This window comes from Pseudophryne corroboree, chromosome 8 (genome assembly GCF_028390025.1).
Source record: "Pseudophryne corroboree isolate aPseCor3 chromosome 8, aPseCor3.hap2, whole genome shotgun sequence".
Taxonomy (NCBI): domain Eukaryota; kingdom Metazoa; phylum Chordata; class Amphibia; order Anura; family Myobatrachidae; genus Pseudophryne; species Pseudophryne corroboree.
Window position 1 is genome coordinate 55,563,613 of NC_086451.1, and position 20,419 is coordinate 55,584,031.

Below are 20,419 nucleotides of genomic sequence, written 5' to 3' on the forward strand. Positions count from 1 at the left end.
AAACACCTCTCATGGCAAAAGACTATATACATGTACAGGTGGGCACTGTACATGTATATAAAAGAGCCCCCGCCATTTTTTTAATAACTTTGAGCGGGACAGAAGCCTGCCGCCGAGGGGGCGGGGCTTCTCCCTCAGCACTCACCAGGGCCATTTTCTCTCCACAGCACCGCTGAGAGGAAGCTCCCTGGACTCTCCCCTGCTTTACACACAGTGAAAGGGGGTTTTGAAGGAGGGGGGGGGGGGGCACATAATTGGCGTTTTATTACTACACAGCGCTACTGGGGAAAAGCATTCGGTGTTTCTTTCCGAGGGTATAGCGCTGGGGTGTGTGCTGGCATACTCTCTCTCGTCTCTCCAAAGGGCCTTAAAGGGGATACTGTCTTCAGAAAAGAGTTTCCCTGTGTGGGTGAAGTGTGTCGGTACGCGTGTGTCGACACGTTTGACGAGGAAGGCTCGCTTAATGTGGAGGGGGAGTGCTTGAATGTCAGGTCGCCGTCGGCAACGCCAACACCGGACTGGGTGGATATGCTGAATGTCTTAAATGCAAATGTAAATTTACTGCATAAAAGGTTAGACAAGGCTGAAGCTAGGGATCAGTCAGGTAGCCAGACCATGCCTGTCCCTGTGGCGCCAGGACCTTCAGGGACTCAAAAGCGCACCATATCCCAGGTCGATGACACAGATACCGACACAGATACTGACTCTAGTGTCGACTATGAAGATGCAAAATTACAGCCGAAGGTGGCAAAAGGTATTCGGTACATGATTATTGCATATCACTGAGGAACCCACTGTCCCTGACACGAGGGTACACATGTATAAAGGGAAAAAGCCTGAGTTTACTTTTCCGTCCTCATTTGAGCTAAGCGAATTGTGCGAAAAGGCTTGGGAATCTCCAGATAGGAGACTACAAGTTCCCAAAAGGATTCTTATGGCGTATCCCTTTCCACAAAAGGATAGGATACGATGGGAATCTTTGCCTAAAGTAGGTGGCACTACCTTCTCAGGATACAGCTTCCCTCAAGGATCCTGCTGATCGCAAGCAGGAAATTACCATGAAGCACATTTACACACATTCAGGTACTATTGTTAGACCGGCTATGGCGTCGGCCTGGGTTTGTAGTGCTGTCGTGGCATGGGCAGATTCCTTATCTACGGAGCTTGACACCTTAGATAGGGATGCCATTTTAATGACCATAGAGCATATCAGAGATGCTGCCTTGTATATGAGAGATGCTCAAAGAGACATTTGTTTACTAAGCTCCATAATAAACGCTATGTCTATTTCTGCTAGGCGACTCTTGTGGACCCGACAGTGGACGGGAGACGCCGACTCAAAGCGGCATATGGAGTCATTGCCTTACAAGGGGGAGGAGTTGTTTGGAGACGGCATCTCGGACCTTGTCTCTACTGCTACGGCCGGTAAATCGAATTTTTTACCTTATGTTCCCCCGCAGCATGCTAAGAAGGTACCCCATTATCAGATGCAGTCCTTTCGTTCCAATAAGAGCAAGAAGGTACGGGGATCGTCCTTTTTTGCCAGAGGTAGTCCCCAGGAGCAGAAGTCCTCCCCTGCATCTGCAAAGTACTCCGCATGACGCTGGGGCTTCCCGGGGGGAGGCAGATCTAGTGGGGGCACGTCTTTGATTTTTCAGCCACGTCTGGGTTCACTCGCAGGTGGATCCCTGGGCATTAGAGATTGTTTCTCAGGGATACAGACTGGAATTCGAAGACATGCCTCCTCGCCGGTTTTTCAAATCAGCTCTGCCGACTTCCCCGTCAGAGAGGGAGCTAGTGTTAGCTGCAATCCAAAAATTGTATATTCAATAGGTGATAGTCAAAGTTCCTCATCTCCAACAAGGAGAGGGATATTACTCAACCCTGTTTGTGGTCCCGAAACCGGACGGTTTGGTCAGACCCATTTTAAATCTAAAATCCCTGAACCTGTACTTGAAGAGATTCAAGTTCAAAATGGAATCACTCAGGGCGGTCATCGCCAGCCTGGAGGGGGGGGGGATTGGATGGTGTCCCTGGACATAAAGGATGCTTACCTTCATGTTCCGATATTCCCCCCTCATCAGGCGTTCCTGAGATTTGCAGTACAGGACTGTCACTACCAATTTCAGACGTTGCCGTTTGGGCTTTCCACGGCCCCGAGAATTTTCACCAAGGTAATGGCGGAAATGATGGTGCTCCTGCGCGACACAATTATCCCATACTTGGACGATCTCCTCATAAAGGCGAGATCTCGGGAGAAGTTGCTGGACAGCGTGTCTCTGTCCATGAAGACGTTGCAAATGCACGGCTGGATTCTCAATATACCGAAGTCCCTGCTAGTCCCTGCAACGCGTCTGACCTTTTTGGGCCTGATTCTAGACACAGACCAGAAGAGGGTTTTTCTTCCGATGGAAAAGGTTCAGGAGCTCATAGCCCTGGTCAGGAACCTATTGAAGCCAAAAAAAAAAAAAGGTTTCAGTGCATCATTGCACACGGGTTCTGGGGAAGATGGTGGCTTCATACGAGGCCATCCCCTTCGGCAGGTTCCATGCGAGGACCTTTCAATGGGACCTATTGGACAAATGGTCCGGGTCCCATTTACAAATGCATCAAAGGATCACCCTGTCTCCCAGGACCAGGGTATCTCTCCTGTGGTGGCTGCACAGTGCTCACCTCCTAGAGGGTCGCAGGTTCGGCATTCAGGACTGGGTCCTGGTGACCACGGACGCAAGCCTCCGAGGCTGGGGAGCGGTCACGCTAGGAAGAAATTTCCAAGGTCTCTGGTCAAATCTAGAGATTTGTCTCCACATCAACGTCCTGGAGTTGAGGGCCATATACAACGCCCTACGTCAGGCGGAGGAATTGCTTCGGGACAAACCGGTTCTGATTCAGTCAGACAATGTCATGGCAGTGGCTCATGTAAACCGCCAAGGTGGAACAAGGAGCAGAGTGGCCATGGCAGAAGCGACCAGGATTCTATGCTGGGCGGAAGGCCATGTAAGCGCACTATCCGCAGTGTTCATCCCGGGGGTGGACAACTGGGAGGCGGACTTACTCAGCAGGCACGACCTGCATCCGGGAGAGTGGGGACTTCATCGAGAAGTCTTCGCACATATCACGGGTCGGTGGGGACTGCCTCAGATAGACATGATGGCATCCCGTCTCAACAAAAAGCTAAAGCGGTATTGCGCCAGGTTAAGAGACCCTCAGGCGGTAGACGCTCTGGTGACACCTTGGGTGTTCAGATCGGTCTATGTGTTTCCTCCTCTACCTCTCATACCCAAGGTGTTGAGAATAATAAGAATAAGCAGGGTCAGAACAATCCTCATTGTTCCAGATTGGCCACGGAGGACTTGGTATCCGGAGCTGCAAGAGTTGCTCACAGAAGATCCGTGGCCTCTTCCTCTAAGGCAGGACCTGCTGCAGCAGGGGCCCTGTCTGTTCCAAGACTTACCGCGGCTGCGTTTGACGGCATGGCGGTTGAACGCCGGATCCTAGCGGAAAAAGGGATTCCGGAAGAGGTCATTCCTACCCTGATCAAGGCTAGAAAGGACGTGACATCGAAACATTATCACCATATATGGCGAAAATATGTTTCTTGGTGTGAGGCCAGAGCTGCTCCTACGGAGGAGTTCCATTTGGGCCGTCTACTTCACTTCCTTCAAACAGGAGTGAATTTGGGCCTTAAACTAGGGTCCATAAAGGTCCAAATTTCGGCCTTATCCATTTTCTTTCAAAGAGAATTGGCCTCTCTTCCTGAAGTACAGACTTTTGTTAAAGGGGTGCTGCATATTCAGCCTCCTTTTGTACCTCCGGTGGCGCCTTGGGATCTTAACATGGTGTTACGTTTCCTCAAGTCCCCTTGGTTTGAACCACTCAAAACAGTGGAGTTTAAATACCTCACTTGGAAAGTGGTCATGTTGTTGGCATTAGCTTCGACAAGGCGTGTTTCAGAATTGGCGGCTTTATCACATAAAAGCCCATACCTGTTTTTTTCACGTGGATAGGGCGGAGTTGAGGACTCATCCTCAATTTCTGCCAAAAGTGGTCTCATCCCAACCTATTGTCGTGCCTGTGGCTTCATGGGACTTGGAGGATTCCGAGTCCCTGGATGTGGTCAGGGCTGTGAAGATTTATGTCACCAGAACAGCTAGGATCAGGAAGACTGAGGCTCTGTTTGTTCTGTATGCGGCCAACAAGGTTGGCGCTCCTGCTTCAAAGCAGACTATTGCTCGCTGGATCTGTAACACGATTCAGCAGGCGCATTCTATGGCAGGATTGCCATTGCCTAAATCGGTTAAGGCCCACTCCACTAGGAAGGTGGGCTCTTCTTGGTCAGCTGCCCGAGGGGTCTCGGCATTACAGTTGTGCCGAGCAGCTACTTGGTCAGGGTCAAACACCTTTGCGAAGTTCTATAAGTTTGATACCCTGGCTGAGGAGGACCTCCTGTTTGCTCAATCGGTGCTGCAGAGTCATCCGCACTCTCCCGCCCGTTTGGCAGCTTTGGTATAATCCCCATGGTCCTTACGGAGTCCCAGTATCCTCTAGGACGTTAGAGAAAATAGGATTTTACTTACCGGTAAATCTATTTCTCGTAGTCCGTAGAGGATGCTGGGCGCCCGTCCCAAGTGCGGACTTCTTCTACATGACTTGTATATAGTTATTGCTTACATAAGGGTTATGTTATAGTTTTATCGGTTGGACCGAGGCTATGTTGTTTGTTCATACTGTTAACTGGGTAGTTTATCACAAGTTATACGGTGTGATTGGTGTGGCTGGTATGGATCTCGCCCTTAGATTTACAAAAATCCTTCCTCGTACTGTCCATCTCCTCTGGGCACAGTTTCCCTAACTGAGGTCTGGAGGAGGGGCATAGAGGGAGGAGCCAGTGTACACCCAGAATCCAACGCTTTCTTAAAGTGCCCTATCTCCTGCGGAGCCCGTCTACTCCCCATGGTCCTTACGGAGTCCCAGCATCCTCTACGGACTACGAGAAATAGATTTACCGGTAAGTAAAATCCTATTTTGTACAAAGTTGGCATCTACATTTCCCATTAATCAGGACTTATTTTATCATCTTTTTATTCCCACCTGACGTATAGCAAAGAGAAGAAACTGCATCCATGGATTTATAGAGAGCAATTACTGTATATTTGTCCAGGATAGAGACCTATAAATACAGAACAATTGTTTGTGATGCCAGAGAGTCCTCGCAGAGGTTATGACCCTTCCATATTGGTTTTTTTGTGGAACTACAAGGCCCAGCAAGCCTCCCCCGCTTGCTGGTACTTGGAGAACCTCAAGTACCAGCATGCGGGGAAATAATAGGCCCGCTGGTACCTGTAGTTCTACAACAAAAAAATACCCAAATAAAAACACAACACACACACCGTGAAAGTAAAAGTTTATTAAAAACACACTTACACACTCACACATACTTACCTACATCCCACGCCGGTCACGTCCACTTGTCCACTTGTCCATGTAGAATCCAATAGGGGTACCTGTAAAAATTAGAGAGATTACTTACCTACATCCCACGCCGGTCACGTCCACTTGTCCAGTAGAATCCAATAGGGCCGGTACCTGTAAAAATGAAAATTATACTTACAAATTCAGTAATCCACAAGAGGAGAGAGAGAGAGAGAGAAAAATAGAGAGAAATGAATGAATATTATGCACTCGCTGACGCGGAAGGACGTTAGCACAGACAGGGGAGAGTGTTGCTGCTGGCTGGGAGGATGGAGCAGGCGCCCCCAATAGTTGTGAGCCCAGTAGCTGTGCCCCCAGTAGCAGTGCCCCGAGTAGTTGTGACCCCTGTAGTTGTGCCCCCTGTAGCTGTGCCCCCAATAGCTGTACCCCGAGTAGTTGTGCCCCCAGTCGCTGTGCGCCTTGTGGCTGTGCCCCCAGTAGTTGTGACCCCTGTAATTGTGCCCCTTGTAGCTGCGCCCCCAGTCGCTGTGCCCCCAGTAGTTGTGACCCCTGTAACTGTGCCCCCAGTAGTTGTAACCCCTGTAATTGTGTCCCCAGTAGCGTACCCCTTGTGGCTGTGCCCCCAGTAGTTGTAACCCCTGTAATTGTGTCCCCAGTAGCGTACCCCTTGTGGCTGTGCCCCCAGTAGTTGTGACCCATGTAACTGTGCCCCCAGTAGTTGTAACCCCTGTAATTGTGCCCCCAGTAGCGTACCCCTTGTGGTTGTGCCCCCAGTAGTTGTGACCCCTGTAACTGTGCCCCCAGTAGCTGTGCCCCCAGTGGTTGTGCCCCCAGTAGTTGTGACCCCTGTAATTGTGCCCCTTGTAGCTGTGCCCCCAGTTGCTGTGCCCCTTGTAGTTGTGCCCCCAGTTGCTGTGCCCCTTGTAGTTGTGCCCCCAGTTGCTGTGCCCCTTGTAGTGGTGCCCTATTGCTGTGCCCCTTGTAGTGGTGCCCCCAGTTGCTGTGCCCCTTGTAGTGGTGCCCCCAGTTGCTGTGCCCCTTGTAGTGGTGCTCCTTTAGTTGTGCCCCTTGTAGTGGTGCCCCCAGTTGCTGTGCCCCTTGTAGTGGTGCCCCAAAGTTGCTGTGCCCCTTGTAGTGGTGCCCCCACTTGCTGTGCCCCTTGTAGTTGTGCCCCCACTTGCTGTGCCCCTTGTAGTTGTGCCCCCACTTGCTGTGCCCCTTGTAGTTGTGCCCACACTTGCTGTGCCCCTTGTAGTGGTGCCCCCACTTGCTGTGCCCCTTGTAGTTGTGCCCCCAACACAAACACATAAAAAAAAAATACACACACACAATACTTACCGATCCTGCAGCGCTGTCCTCCGTCTCTGGCCGCCGGCTCCTCACTACTATGGGAGAGACGTCATGACTCATGACGTCTCTCCCTTAGTAGCGCCGCTCAGACACCAGGGGGTCAATTATGACCTCTGGTGTCAGTCAGCGGCGCTGGCTGCAGCGGGCGCCCACACAACCCACGGCGCCTGCTGCAGCCGGGAAGGGGGATCGCTAGTGATTGGACAGCGGATCCAACACTGGATCCGCTGGGCCAATCACATCTGGGGCAGTGACAGGGGCGTGCATTCATCAGGGCTGAATGCACGCCCCTGTCATTGAGGCACCTGTAGTGGTGCTGCTTCTCCATTCTTTTTCAATGGGCTTTCACAGCCCATTGCTGCCCCCCGCCCCCTGCCCGCCCCCCCCGCTGCCCGGACTTTAATGTTAGCAGCAGGAGGCACCTCTCCCGCTGCCTCCCACCCTAACATGCAGCCACAGTAATAGGGGAAAAATTATTCAAATAATAAAAGAAGATATTTATCACAGACTCTGTGATAAATATCTTCTTTTTATTATTTCAATCATTATGACAGGGGAGGCACTGCCTCCCCTGACTGCACGTCCCTGGGCTGCACAATACATAGATATGCTCGATTGCAATGCTTATTATTGTTTTTACAAAGTACAAGTAGCTTCATATAGTTCTCATAGTTTTTATGTAGGCTCAAATAGTTCAATGAGTAGGGTGTTTGTCTGGAATGCAACAGGTTATAGGTTTAATTCTTGGGTATGACAGTATATTAAAATGTGTTTTTTAATAAAGCGTATTGTAAATGAATAACAACAAGCTCTGACGTTAAGTGTATGAATGTGGTATAAAGAGGATTTGTGTCCAAATCAATTTTATCTGTATAAAATGTAGGAAGAAGCATCATAGCATGGGCTTTCTTTGGGATACTTGCATGCGCCTAATGGCCCTACTGGAAAATGGGGAAGGGGGCTCTTATTCTCTTTCTGCCACAGGGCACCAATAAGTCTAGTTACGACTCTGCCTGATATACACTGTACAGCTGTGCTGTAGGGTGATTAAGTGGTTATTCAGGGACTACAGTACAATAACTGTGGTTCCATATGTTAAACATGGAACCACATGATAATGCTGATATTATCTTAGACCGCAAAGCTATACCTCTAAATACACTATTACCGTGGAGCCGCTATGGCCGCTAGACTGAATACACGTGCTACGCACTTTGTACGCTATTTGCGTACAGAGTCCTGCACGAGGTACGCACTTAGCGTACACACGCCGCGCTGAGTGTACAGAGTACACACAGCGAGCGCACACACAATTGATAACCTTTAAACCTTGTTAATGATACAATGTAATGATATGCTTACACTTTAAACCCTTAACAGCAAAGTATTGCAATGATGTTATACCTAAAACCTTAAGTAGCACTGACGGTATAAAGTAACCGCAGTGCGTACACCTTATCAATACTTATACACCTTATACAGATAAATACACTCTAAAGCCCATGCAGGAAAGTGAAAACACAACACTGATTTGTAGTTGCAACCACAGGGTTCTAAGGCCTCAGTGGATTAATTCCAAAAGGTAAAACAATACAAATCATACACTACAGGCTAACAAGTAAATCTAAACAGAATAATGGCCACAGAGAATGTACATACGTGAGAATGTTCGCAAGCGCAACCCGAGTCGGTCCTCCGCTGGTCATACAGATAGCGTTCAGAGTCTTCTGACCGGCTAGGCAACAATGGGCTTTTTATACACAACATGCATACACAATACAATGGTCACTGTAATCTCATTGTCCATTGGACACAGGGATGTGTCTCTACATTACAGAAAAGGTCATAGGTGGATTTGAAAGGGTGGGCGATGTCTTTCCATAACTGCTCTTGTGGGTGGTATCCTCTGGATTCCCGCTGCATACATAATATACTGTAAATACAGTTAATGTTCATATTCTACTTTTGCACATAACTATACGCAGGAACAAGCGATCTTTCTCTAACCAACACCGGAATGTTACCCTCAAAATACCCTACAGCTGGATACTAGACATCACCTTCCAACCTTTATCTGACCCTTCCTATCATGCAAAGGCGAATCCCTTTGTCCAGGAACTGTTTAAACTATTAATACTCGCTGACATGGTCTAGGGGAACTATATCTAAAATGTACACTATTTGGGTTAAATATGTAATGTTCTAATAACCCTCTATGCGTTCACAAACTCTACCGTAAATGCGCATACCACGCGCTAAGGCGCATGGCCGTGAAAAGCTCCGTTACGCAAATTGCGGATATGCGCATGCACGGCAGACTGAGTGCACGCGCAGCGGGCATGTGCATGGGGTTAGTACGTTAGGCATGCATTACAATATTTTTCGACTTTGACAGTCCACCCTTTGGCAGTCAACAATAACTGCCACTATCTAAACATTAAACAGAAAAATATACAATACAATATCTATAAAATAATTGGATGGTAGGAGGAGAGGAGTAGGCGGGAAATGTATGGCCTAGTGGGATAGTAAAAGCATGTATGTATGTATGTATGAAATCCATGTCTGAGGGGCATGTATCATCGTGCCGTACATGTTCTAGATAAGCTTCGAGGTATTGCGAAGTATACATTAAATCCTTCTCATCCCGTATTAAGGGTCTGTAAGTGGGCCAACAAACACTACCGCGCTCTCTTCGGCTTCTTGTTCCAACAAATGGGGTGCACATTTAGTTGATGATACATGGAGGGGGGGGGGAATATGTGAATGCTAATATATGGGTATTACCTATCGACTATGTGTGATACTACCTGAAGGTTGTAGAGATGAAGATAAGACACGTATCACAAATACAATCACATAACATTTGTGCAATCGTTCTTGGGTGTTGATTGAAGTCTTGTCCGGATGGGTGTATCTTTGCTGAAAGTGTTAATCAAAGTCTTTTAGAGTGTCCATCAAAGTCTTTTCCGAATGGGTATTGTTCATCAAAGGTCTTTTCCGAATGGGTATTGTTCATCAAAGGTCTTTTCCGAATGGATGTATTTTTCCTTGAGGGAAAACAAAGGAGAAACGGGTGAAAGAAACGGACCGTGGAATCACGTCTTATCACAACATTGTCTCGATCGATGGGTCATAAATTAAATCAGTTGTTGTAACAATGCCCCCGCTCCTCAAACACATCACTTTGGTACCGCGCTTGCACCGCATTAAAATTCGAACACATCTAAATATCAAACCAATCATTATGACAACTCCCAGGATACAAAGAAGAAACTTTCCTACACTCACGATAACATTTTGAGCCCATTCTCCTAAACCTGAGAACCAATTGCGTGGGTTCAACCATGAGACCCAGCCGGTCAGTTCATTACTCACAGCAGTAAGGGTAAGGTTGTGTCTCCTTCGGAACTCCCACTTAAACTGCAAGATATCGTCCATCTTTTGATCTATGACCTCGGTTGGGTCATCAGTGCTGTTTGTAATGTACGTGCAGCACTTCACACCATACTGAGTTGCCAAGGTGACACAGTACCCGCCTGTCACCGCTGTGATATAATTTAGAATCATCCTGTGCTGGATCAGTTCCGTTTTGTAAGCTTGCAATTCCCTCCCTGTATACCTGAAGGTGTCATCATACATCTCGGTGATATTGTCTATCAGGTACGCTAGCGCATGAATATACCTATAATTTATAATTCCTCTGGCGGTACGGGTGATATCTAACGCGAGTAGGAATTGAATCCTGGTGGATTCGTGGATCAAATCAGAGGCTGCGTGCTCTGTCCTATCTATAAGGTGTCTCTTAACGATGTGTTCATAATGAGTGTGAGTGTAAGGAGCTTGAGCATTGCGGTGAACGTCTTTCATCTTATTATGGGTTATGGTCATAACTTCTGGCAACACTCTTCCAATGTAACACGATCCCTCTGAGTTTGGGGCAAGCCACTTATAAGCCTTCCTCCCGCATATGAAATATGCATCATCGGGGAGAACATATGGGACAGAATATGACATTACCATATTGCAAACCTTCCAAGTGAAAAATCCTATCCCTAACTCTCTCATCTGTTCAGTACACGTATCAGGCTGTATGATATGCGCACAGTACCCTGGTGATACTTCTCCAACCCGCATGGTCCTACTTCCTAGAGTATACCTGTATCGAAAATACCTTCCACCGTCGGCTATTTGGCGTATAAGTTCTGAGTCTATGGGCATTCTGTCGGCTCTGTATGAAAATGCCATGGTTTGGTTATTCCATGTCACTTCCCAATTTCCCGGCTTTCGGGAATTGGAAATGTTGAAACATACTAAGGATCTATCCACGTGATATTGGTGGAGCTTCAAACTAGGGGGCCTAGAAATATTAAATTTCTTGTCCACCGGTCTCCCACCCCTTAATTCAAGTACCTCATCTATTGTTAAAGGGTACGGTACTAGTCCTGACTTGCTCTGACCTTGAGGTACTTATGAGCACACCCAGCATTCTGTTTGGTTTAATACCTTACCCACTAATGAGTGATAATCACTCAATGGATGACTGTCCATGTTGATATTAAGGCTGGACTGACATCTCTGGATGCACCCGTCCTCAACTATGTTTTCACAGTTTCTACAAATACAATTTTCCTCAGCCAATAACCCTTCACAGTGTCTCCTAGCTTCTTGACTACCAGATCGTTTTCTGATACTCGCCTTTGCTCGGTGGATGTGTTGCTCTTGGAATTCTACTAATCCGTTCTTGCCATCAGAACCCATTCCAGATTCTTTCTCGACCTCTCTGGTACTCTCACCGAAACAGACTGCTCTGGTCAACAACAGGGTCAACAGGAAAACCCGGAATGCAGTCTCTTGGGGTAAGTCCATCTTGTTAAGGGGAGAGAAAAAGGAGCAAGGAAGGGGGGGGAAGGAGGGTAATGGGAGATGGAGAAAATAATAAAAAGGAAAAAGAAATTTGGTGCGACAACCGCCTCTGGTCTTGTAGTTCTCTGTGCTCAGGTGCCGTGACAACAGTCCTGCCTCTCAACCTTCCCGGAACAGACGCTCCCGTGATACAATATTCTTTCCGAGTCAGCGACCTTTCTGTATGGAACATAAATCCTGCATTACAATGTGTTTAACTGTTGTGTGAAATAAACCATCCGTGGAAAATGAAAAAAAAGAGAGAGAGAGAATAATAAAAAGAAAATTTGTCAGATTTGCGTTCACCATCAGGCTGTCACACCAACATGTCTATCGGTATCTCTGCACAGTCTCTCTTCACCAGTATTTCCACTCTCCACCCTCTGTGCATGGCCAGGCACAATGATGCTGGTGAGATATACTGGGGTTGGGCAGACCTCTGAAAAGACCGAGTAGATATGTGACGTTTGAGCTGTAAATCTGTAGGTGAACGTCAGAGATGAAGAGGAAACTTTAAAGATAAATCACAGAGTTTACCTGGCCGCCCCTGCGTCTACAAGGAATGATCTACCAACTACATCAACTGTGACCTCAGGTTTACTACCAAGGCTAGCAATCAACTTCACTGGCTGCAAACTACAGGTGTGGCCCAAGATTTTTTCTATGTGATCCCTGATCCCAATTACGTGTATCATAACTTTGCTCGTGTTCTTGTCTAGGGGGTCTGACTTTATGTGTGCTGTTACAGTTGCTGGCATAATGCCCTTCCCTTTTACACAGATAACAAACTCTTGGCTTCCTCCACGTGCCAGGGGCCTGGGGTTTTGGTCGAGTTGATGCTTCCAGTGCTTGGATGCTCATCACCATCAACCGCTCTCCCTGTGCCTCTCTGGTTCTCTGGATATTACGGTCGTGCTCGATAGCGGACTCTCTTAATGCAGCCACCGAGATACCTCTCCAGTTAGGTAGAGAGGTTTGTACCCTGGTTCTTAGTGTGTCTTTTAACCCGTCCATTAATACTGACACAGCTACCTCCCTGTGATGTATATTTTCCTTAATGTCCTCGATCCCAGTGTATCTAGACATTTCCTGCAGTGCTCGATGGAAATATTCAGATGCCGTTTCAACTTCTTTTTGTCTTATGGAAAAGATTTTGTTCCATTCGACAACAGTAGGGAAATATACTCCTAATTGCAGATTGATTTGTCGTACATTCTCCTGAGTGTACTCCTCAGTGAGAGGTACTTCTGCGTCTAATTTACAATCAGTAATAAATTTAATCAATATTTGAAGGTAAACATACTCGTAGCACTGTTCGCCAATCTTTGTTTGTGGGTTCGGTGGCATTACCTAATTCTTTAATAAACCTCTGGCATGCGACTAGATCTTTTCTGGGATCAGGAAATTCAGACATAATTGTCCTCAATTCTGTCCGGGACCAAGGACAATGCATAGCAATGTTCCTGACGGGAGTGATTCCCTGTGCGTCAGTCTTCCCATTGGGGACTGCGATCACCCTGATCGGATTTAGTTCAATTACATCATTCTGGGTTGCTTCTACAATGTGAGGTGCAGCTGTCTCTGCATAATGTACTGTACCGTACTTACCTGTGGACATGACCTCACCTGTCCCTCCACTAGGGGGCTTTACTACTGCTCTTACCGGTTGGGCCGTGCCCTCCTGGGTGTCTCGTATGGTGGCTGCTAGAGAAAGTGCTGATATCGTGCTGGGCTCATCTTCTTGCTCGCAGTCCTGAGGGAAGTTTAAGATGGGATACAACTTGCACGGATTAGCATTAATACATTTATCAGTTTGACTCCTATCGTCATTAATACATTTATCAACTTTACTCTTATCATATATCAGTATGCCATTGTCTGTAGCCACTTTCTTCCCTGTAATATACGGTGGTGGTGGTACAGTTGCTATCAGTTTCCTGCTAGGGTTGGAACTGGCTGTGTAAGCTAGTTCCCTCTGCATATCACTCTCTCTTTGCCATAAATGTAAACAGTTTGAGTGTCTGATCCTTTCTTTTCGGGATTTTAACAGACATATCCTAAGCCTTAGATTATGCAATACCTCTGAGTCAAAACTACCTATCCCAGGAAATGGTGCTTTATCCCCCACAGTCATTCGTGTGCATTCATCACAAAAGGTCTCAGTGTGGGGACCATACTTCCCCCACATTACTAACCGAGCTGACCCCCTGGGTCTGAAATCTGCAGTCTGAACCCTGACTGAGGAACGTCCCTGTGTTGTGCACTTGGCTTCCATTGTGGACCTTTTTAACACGGGAAAACTTCCTAAAATGCACCAAACACAGTAGTCTACCGGTGGAAGTCCTCAAAGTTCTTCCACTAACTTCTTCTGCTCCGAGTATCACGGATCCGCCTTATTTAGCAGACACGTGTAGCCGTTGCAGGCCCTACTTTGACCTATATCCCCTGGGCCTTTAGGCACCCAGTGAATATCTGCCTCTGGAGATTTTCCTGAGAGACCAGCGAAAACTCCCTAAACCTTTACTGTACACAAATCACGCTTGCATGTGCTTCACATAACGCTTATGATGACGAGATTTATGCACAAATATGCAAAACTTCGTATCACGTTGCGCCGTGTTGCCCATACAACCGTGCGGTCCAATCGTACCGCTTATAGACACTTGCTATCTATAAGTGGTAGGATCACTGGAGTCTCCACACTGTGCTCCAAAACAGCCGAAGCGTAATACCACGAAAACTTTATCACACTCCGTTGCACGTATTCACCAAGACCGTGCTCACCACGTTTTCACCTAGACCGTGCTTCACCAAGCTTCACCAAGATCACCAAGTTCACCAAGCGGGATTCAATACATTCACCTTATTCAGCCCACACTAACATTCTATAGTTTTCTGATCAGAAAAATATCTTTTCCTGTTACCTGATAGCTTTCCCCAGAGGTACTACAGTAAAAAAAAAAGTTTTTTTTTTAAACTAAATATTGGAAACTGAACAAATTTGTGCTATTATCGCCTGGCTACCGTCTCGCGCTTTAAGTAAAACAATGCTATTGTGTGATTTGTATTTAGCAGTCGTATTTTTACGTATGTTGCGTAAACACGCCACGTGCGTAGGCCTTTACATTGCGTACGCAGTCCCCTACGCTGTACGAGACACGTGTACAAAGGCTGTACGTCCGCAGTACTACAAATCCCACACTTCTATAAATGTAAGCGATATATAACTATAATCGCTCACTTAACACTAAACACAGTTTCCTCTGTATCAACCTTTACAACTAGGCCAGGCTGCGTGTGCGTCTTACACTTCCTTCTTTAACTATTAACTCTATTTTAACTAAATAGCAACAAATTTTCTCAGTACAGGTCAAAAGGAATCTAGTAATCAATGTTTATGGCAATAATGCGAGCAGATATGCAAAGTACAAAATACAGGTGTGTGCATGTGTTGCGTGCGCATTTGGCGCCAAAACAGAAATTCACAGATTTTAAAAAGAAAAATAGCTTTTGCGTTCTTACCTTACGGATCCCTCCAGCATCCCTTCAAACCATGCAGCGCAGACGCTTATCTAAGCAGCACTAATGTATCCACCGACCAAGAGAAGGTTTACAGGGGATACCTTTCCGCCCTTTGCTGATAGATAAAGTCTGCGAAAACTCTGCTAGGCTGCGGGTATGAGGAGGAACCGGACGAGCTCCCAATTGATAATGCTGATATTATCTTAGACCGCAAAGCTATACCTCTAAATACACCATAACCGTGGAGCCGCTATGGCTGCTAGACTGAATACACGTGCTACGCACTTTGTACGCTATTTGCGTACAGAGTCCTGCACAAGGTGCGCACTTAGCGTACACACGCCGCGCTGAGTGTACAGAGTACACACAGCGAGCGCACACACAATTGATAACCTTTAAACCTTGTTAATGATACAATGTAATGATATGCTTACACTTTAAACCCTTAACAGCAAAGTACTGCAATGATGTTATACCTAAAACCTTAAGTAGCACTGTATAAAGTAACCGCAGTGCGTACACCTTATCAATACTTATACACCTTATACAGATAAATACACTCTAAAACCCATGCAGGAAAGTGAAAACACAACACTGATTTGTAGTTGCAACCACAGGGTTCTAAGGCCTCAGTGGATTAATTCCAAAAGGTAAAACAATACAAATCATACACTACAGGCTAACAAGTAAATCTAAACAGAATAATGGCCACAGAGAATGTACATACGTGAGAATGTTCGCAAGCGCAACCCGAGTCGGTCCTCCGCTGGTCATACAGATAGCGTTCAGAGTCTTCTGACCGGCTAGGCAACAATGGGCTTTTTATACACAACATGCATACACAATACAATGGTCACTGTAATCTCATTGTCCATTGAACACAGGGATGTGTCTCTATATTACAGAAAAAGTTATAGGTGGATTTGAAAGGGTGGGCGATGTCTTTCCCCAACTGCTCTTGTGGGTGGTATCCTCTGGATTCCCGCCGCATACATAATATACTGTAAATACAGTTAATGGTCATATTCTACTTTTGCACATAACTATACGCAGGAACAAGCGATCTTTCTCTAACCAACACCGGAATGTTACCCTCAAAATACCCTACAGCTGGATACTAGACATCACCTTCCAACCTTTATCTGACCCTTCCTATCATGCAAAGGCGAATCCCTTTGTCCAGGAACTGTTAAAACTATTAATACTCGCTGACATGGTCTAGGGGAACTATATCTAAAATGTACACTATTTGGGTTAAATATGTAATGTTCTAATAACCCTCTATGCCAGGCCTGGCCAACCTGTGGCTCTCCAGATGTTGTGAAACTACACATCCCAGCATGCCCTGCCACAGTTTTAGCATTCCCTAATAGCAAAACAGTGGCAAGGCATGATGGGCCTTGTAGTTTTACAACAGCTGGAGAGCCACAGGTTGGCCAGGCCTGCTCTATGCGTTCACAAACTCTACCGTAAATGCGCATACCACGCGCTAAGGCGCATGGCCGTGAAAAGCTCCGTTACGCAAATTGCGGATATGCGCACGCACAGCAGACTGAGTGCACGCGCAGCGTTAGGCACGCGTAGTACGTTAGGCATGCATTACAATATTTTTCGACTTTGACACACATTTTTCCCGCAACAGTAGATGAGAGAAATGGGAGACGCAGACCAATTTGACAGTACAATAGGAATATGGTAGTCCATGTGGGTATCCGGTCAGATGGTTGACAGTATCCACAGGGTTGGACCGCTGGGATTGCGGTTAGGGGGGAAAATACTTTCCAGAACACTGCTGAGGCAGTGGTCTACACCGGAACTGCTGCTCACTGGACCACCAGGACCTGCAGGAAGATGCCGGAGATGCCACTGCCTCCAATACCAGGTAAGTGACTTTTAGGCCATGAAGGACATTAGGTCGACATTCTATCATGTCAATATGATATCCATGTAGTTATGATGACTGTCAATATTTGACATGAACCGTGTCCACCTAACATACCACACCCGTCCATTAGAAGGTGTGGGCAAAAGAGGGGCGGAGCCTATGCTTATTTTTGTAGATGTGGATGATATACATAGATAAAGTAAAGAGAACAGTTAATTAATTATGAATAATACAAGCGTGCAAACCAAATATCAGAGCAAATCCCAATTTTAATAAAAGAGAAAACATACACAAATTCAAAACCTAATATAGATAAAAATAGCAACAAATGACATGTCATATAATGAAAACATGAATTCAGTATGGGTTGCTGATGAACAGTGAACCAGAAATGCCGTTATTATCCACCAATACAGAATCAGCGGCCAAGCTGCATTGATGGATAGTCATATAAGGAACCTAATGTCCATCAAGGTGGGTCACATGGCTGTAAAAACAAAAAAGTGGTTACCAATCCCAGTTGAATACCCAGCAATGGACGGAATAACTTGCACCAGTCTGGATAGAGATTTGCAAGACTCGTTTTAGCAAACAGTCATTGCAATAAGGAGATGTTCCATGGATTAGTTCTGCTTTTGTAGTTGGTAACTTTGGAGTGGTATGTGGATACAATGCAACTGAAAGGCAATATTTAGGGAAAAGTATGCTGGGCTACACGTGTTGTAGCGTCTAAGTTGCACCAAGCATCTTGCACCATATTTATAGTAGAAAGATAGTTTAAAAACATGCGCAAATTGATTCACAGGTGCAGCTGAAAATTATATCTCAAAGTGTACATCCCTTTACACTTAAAACACACAAGATGAGGGAAAGAGAGAGATACAAACTTAAAGCGCTCCTATAAAAACCCAAGTTTACAAACAAACACCCAGTTGGTAATAAAAATCAATTGGTCACATACACTGGTGTTTCAAGAGATGAATAGGAATCCAAGTTATCCAACGTAGGTTATAGGCAGGTAGATCTAATTCTCATATAAAATGTAAGACAAAGAAAAAGTGCAAAGTGCAATAGTGCGGTTATCCTTTTAAAAGTGCATGGATTTATTGTAGTATTGCACTTACACCAAGCAGATGAGATCAGTAGCATATAAAATAAATCCTCATTGGCAGTGCAGCAGCAAAGGACTGAATGATAACAGTCCATATAATATCCAGCGCTGATATCAAACAGATGCAGCTAGACCTCATAAAAGATAAACAGCAGAAGAAAGTGCAATAGTGCAATTATCCTTGTTTTTTTTAAACGGGTTTATTTTTAAACATTGCACTTACATCAAATAGATGACATAAAAGCATATAGATAAATCCCCAATGAACGGTACAGCCACAGGAAGCAAGGTCTGGAAGGGGCCAGATAGATAAAGCACCCAAGGATGATGGCTCCGGAAACCAGGATCCAACACAGTCCCTCAGCGTCCAGTGCAGATGGTAAGACTCAAAGGGGTCACAAGTAAAACGGGAGAGTACACGCTTAACGCGTTTCAAACTTTCATAGTTCCTCTTCAGAAGCGTACAATGCTCTCCCATACATCTCTCTAAATACCCTAACTAATACAGACAACAGCTGTTCTCAATTACCGCTAATCGGCATGCGCTTACAAGATCCACATGACCGGAAACAAAATGGCCGTGCGTTCCACCGCAACAGGAAGTCCCGTGTACTGACAGCGGCTTGCGTTCCAGCTCTCCACGAAGTCTGATCCCGGAAGTTACAGCGGTAATGCGTTCCACCTTATAGGAAGTCCTCAAGTATTGAGCTGTTATGCATTCCAATCATGGCTTCCCCGGATGATTGGAATGCATAACAGCTCAACAGCCCTTCCAGACCTTGCTTCCTGTGGCTGTATCGTTCATTGGGGATTTATCTATATGCTTTTATTTCATCTATTTGATGTAAGTGCAATGTTTAAAAATAAACCCTTGTTTTAAAAAAAAATAAGATTTTACTCACCGGTAAATCTATTTCTCGTAGTCCGTAGTGGATGCTGGGAACTCCTAAAGGACCATGGGGAATAGCGGCTCCGCAGGAGACTGGGCACAACTAAAAGAAAGCTTTTAGACTACCTGGTGTGCACTGGCTCCTCCCACTATGACCCTCCTCCAAGCCTCAGTTAGGATACTGTGCCCGGAAGAGCTGACACAATAAGGAAGGATTTTGAATCCCGGGTAAGACTCATACCAGCCACACCAATCACACCGTATAACTCGTGATACCATACCCAGTTAACAGTATGAAACATAACTGAGCCTCTCAACAGATGGCTCATAACAATAACCCTTTAGTTAACAATAACTATATACAAGTATTGCAGACAATCCGCACTTGGGATGGGCACCCAGCATCCACTACGGACTACGAGAAATAGATTTACCGGTGAGTAAAATCTTATTTTCTCTAACGTCCTAGTGGATGCTGGGAACTCCGAAAGGACCATGGGGATTATACCAAAGCTCAGGGCCGGATTAACAATGGGGCGGATGGAGCTGCAGCTCCAGGCCCCCTCATGAAAATAGGCCCACACCACCAAGGAGGATCCGCTGGAGACAGGAAAAAATGTTTTCCTGTCACCGCCAGCGGCCGTCCGAGGCTCTGCCCGTTCAAAGCCCACCTCCAATAAGCTCCTACATACCCTACTCGGTGGCCGAACATACATTCAAAGGGCAGCGCAGCGGAAGGCTTCACAAGCCCTCCCTGCGCCGCATACTAGTGTGCCTTTGCCCGCTCTCTGCACGGCGCGCCAGGTGACGTCACATAGGCTCCACTGTGCAGTGATCTGCATGGGTGATGCTGAAGACCATGGGGAGGACTGAGGACAGGAGCCGCCACACACTGGATGCCCCTGACTGCCGGAGTGCTGTTTGTTGCTTTACCGCTGGCAGCACCAGACCTTCCTGGCTGTCAGCGCTTTTCAGGGGAGAGAGAAGACATAAGAATGTAAGTGACCTTCAGGGCTGAGAGACCATACTAAACGCATAAAGGGGGACTGGGGAAACGCCATAGAAGATGCAGTGGCCTGGGAGAACACACAGTACTAATGGACACAAGGGGGGGGGGGGGGGGGGGCGCGCCTATAATGGTCACAGGGGGGACGGGGACGTAATAGTAGACAGAGCAGAGGGAGCATAATAATGGGCACAGAGTGGAGAGAAATAGTAGTAGCCAGAGGGGGCATTATAATGGGCACAGAGGGGGAGACATAATAATAGACATGGGGGGGGGGGGGGTTAATAATGGGCACAGAGAGGGGCCATAATAATGGGC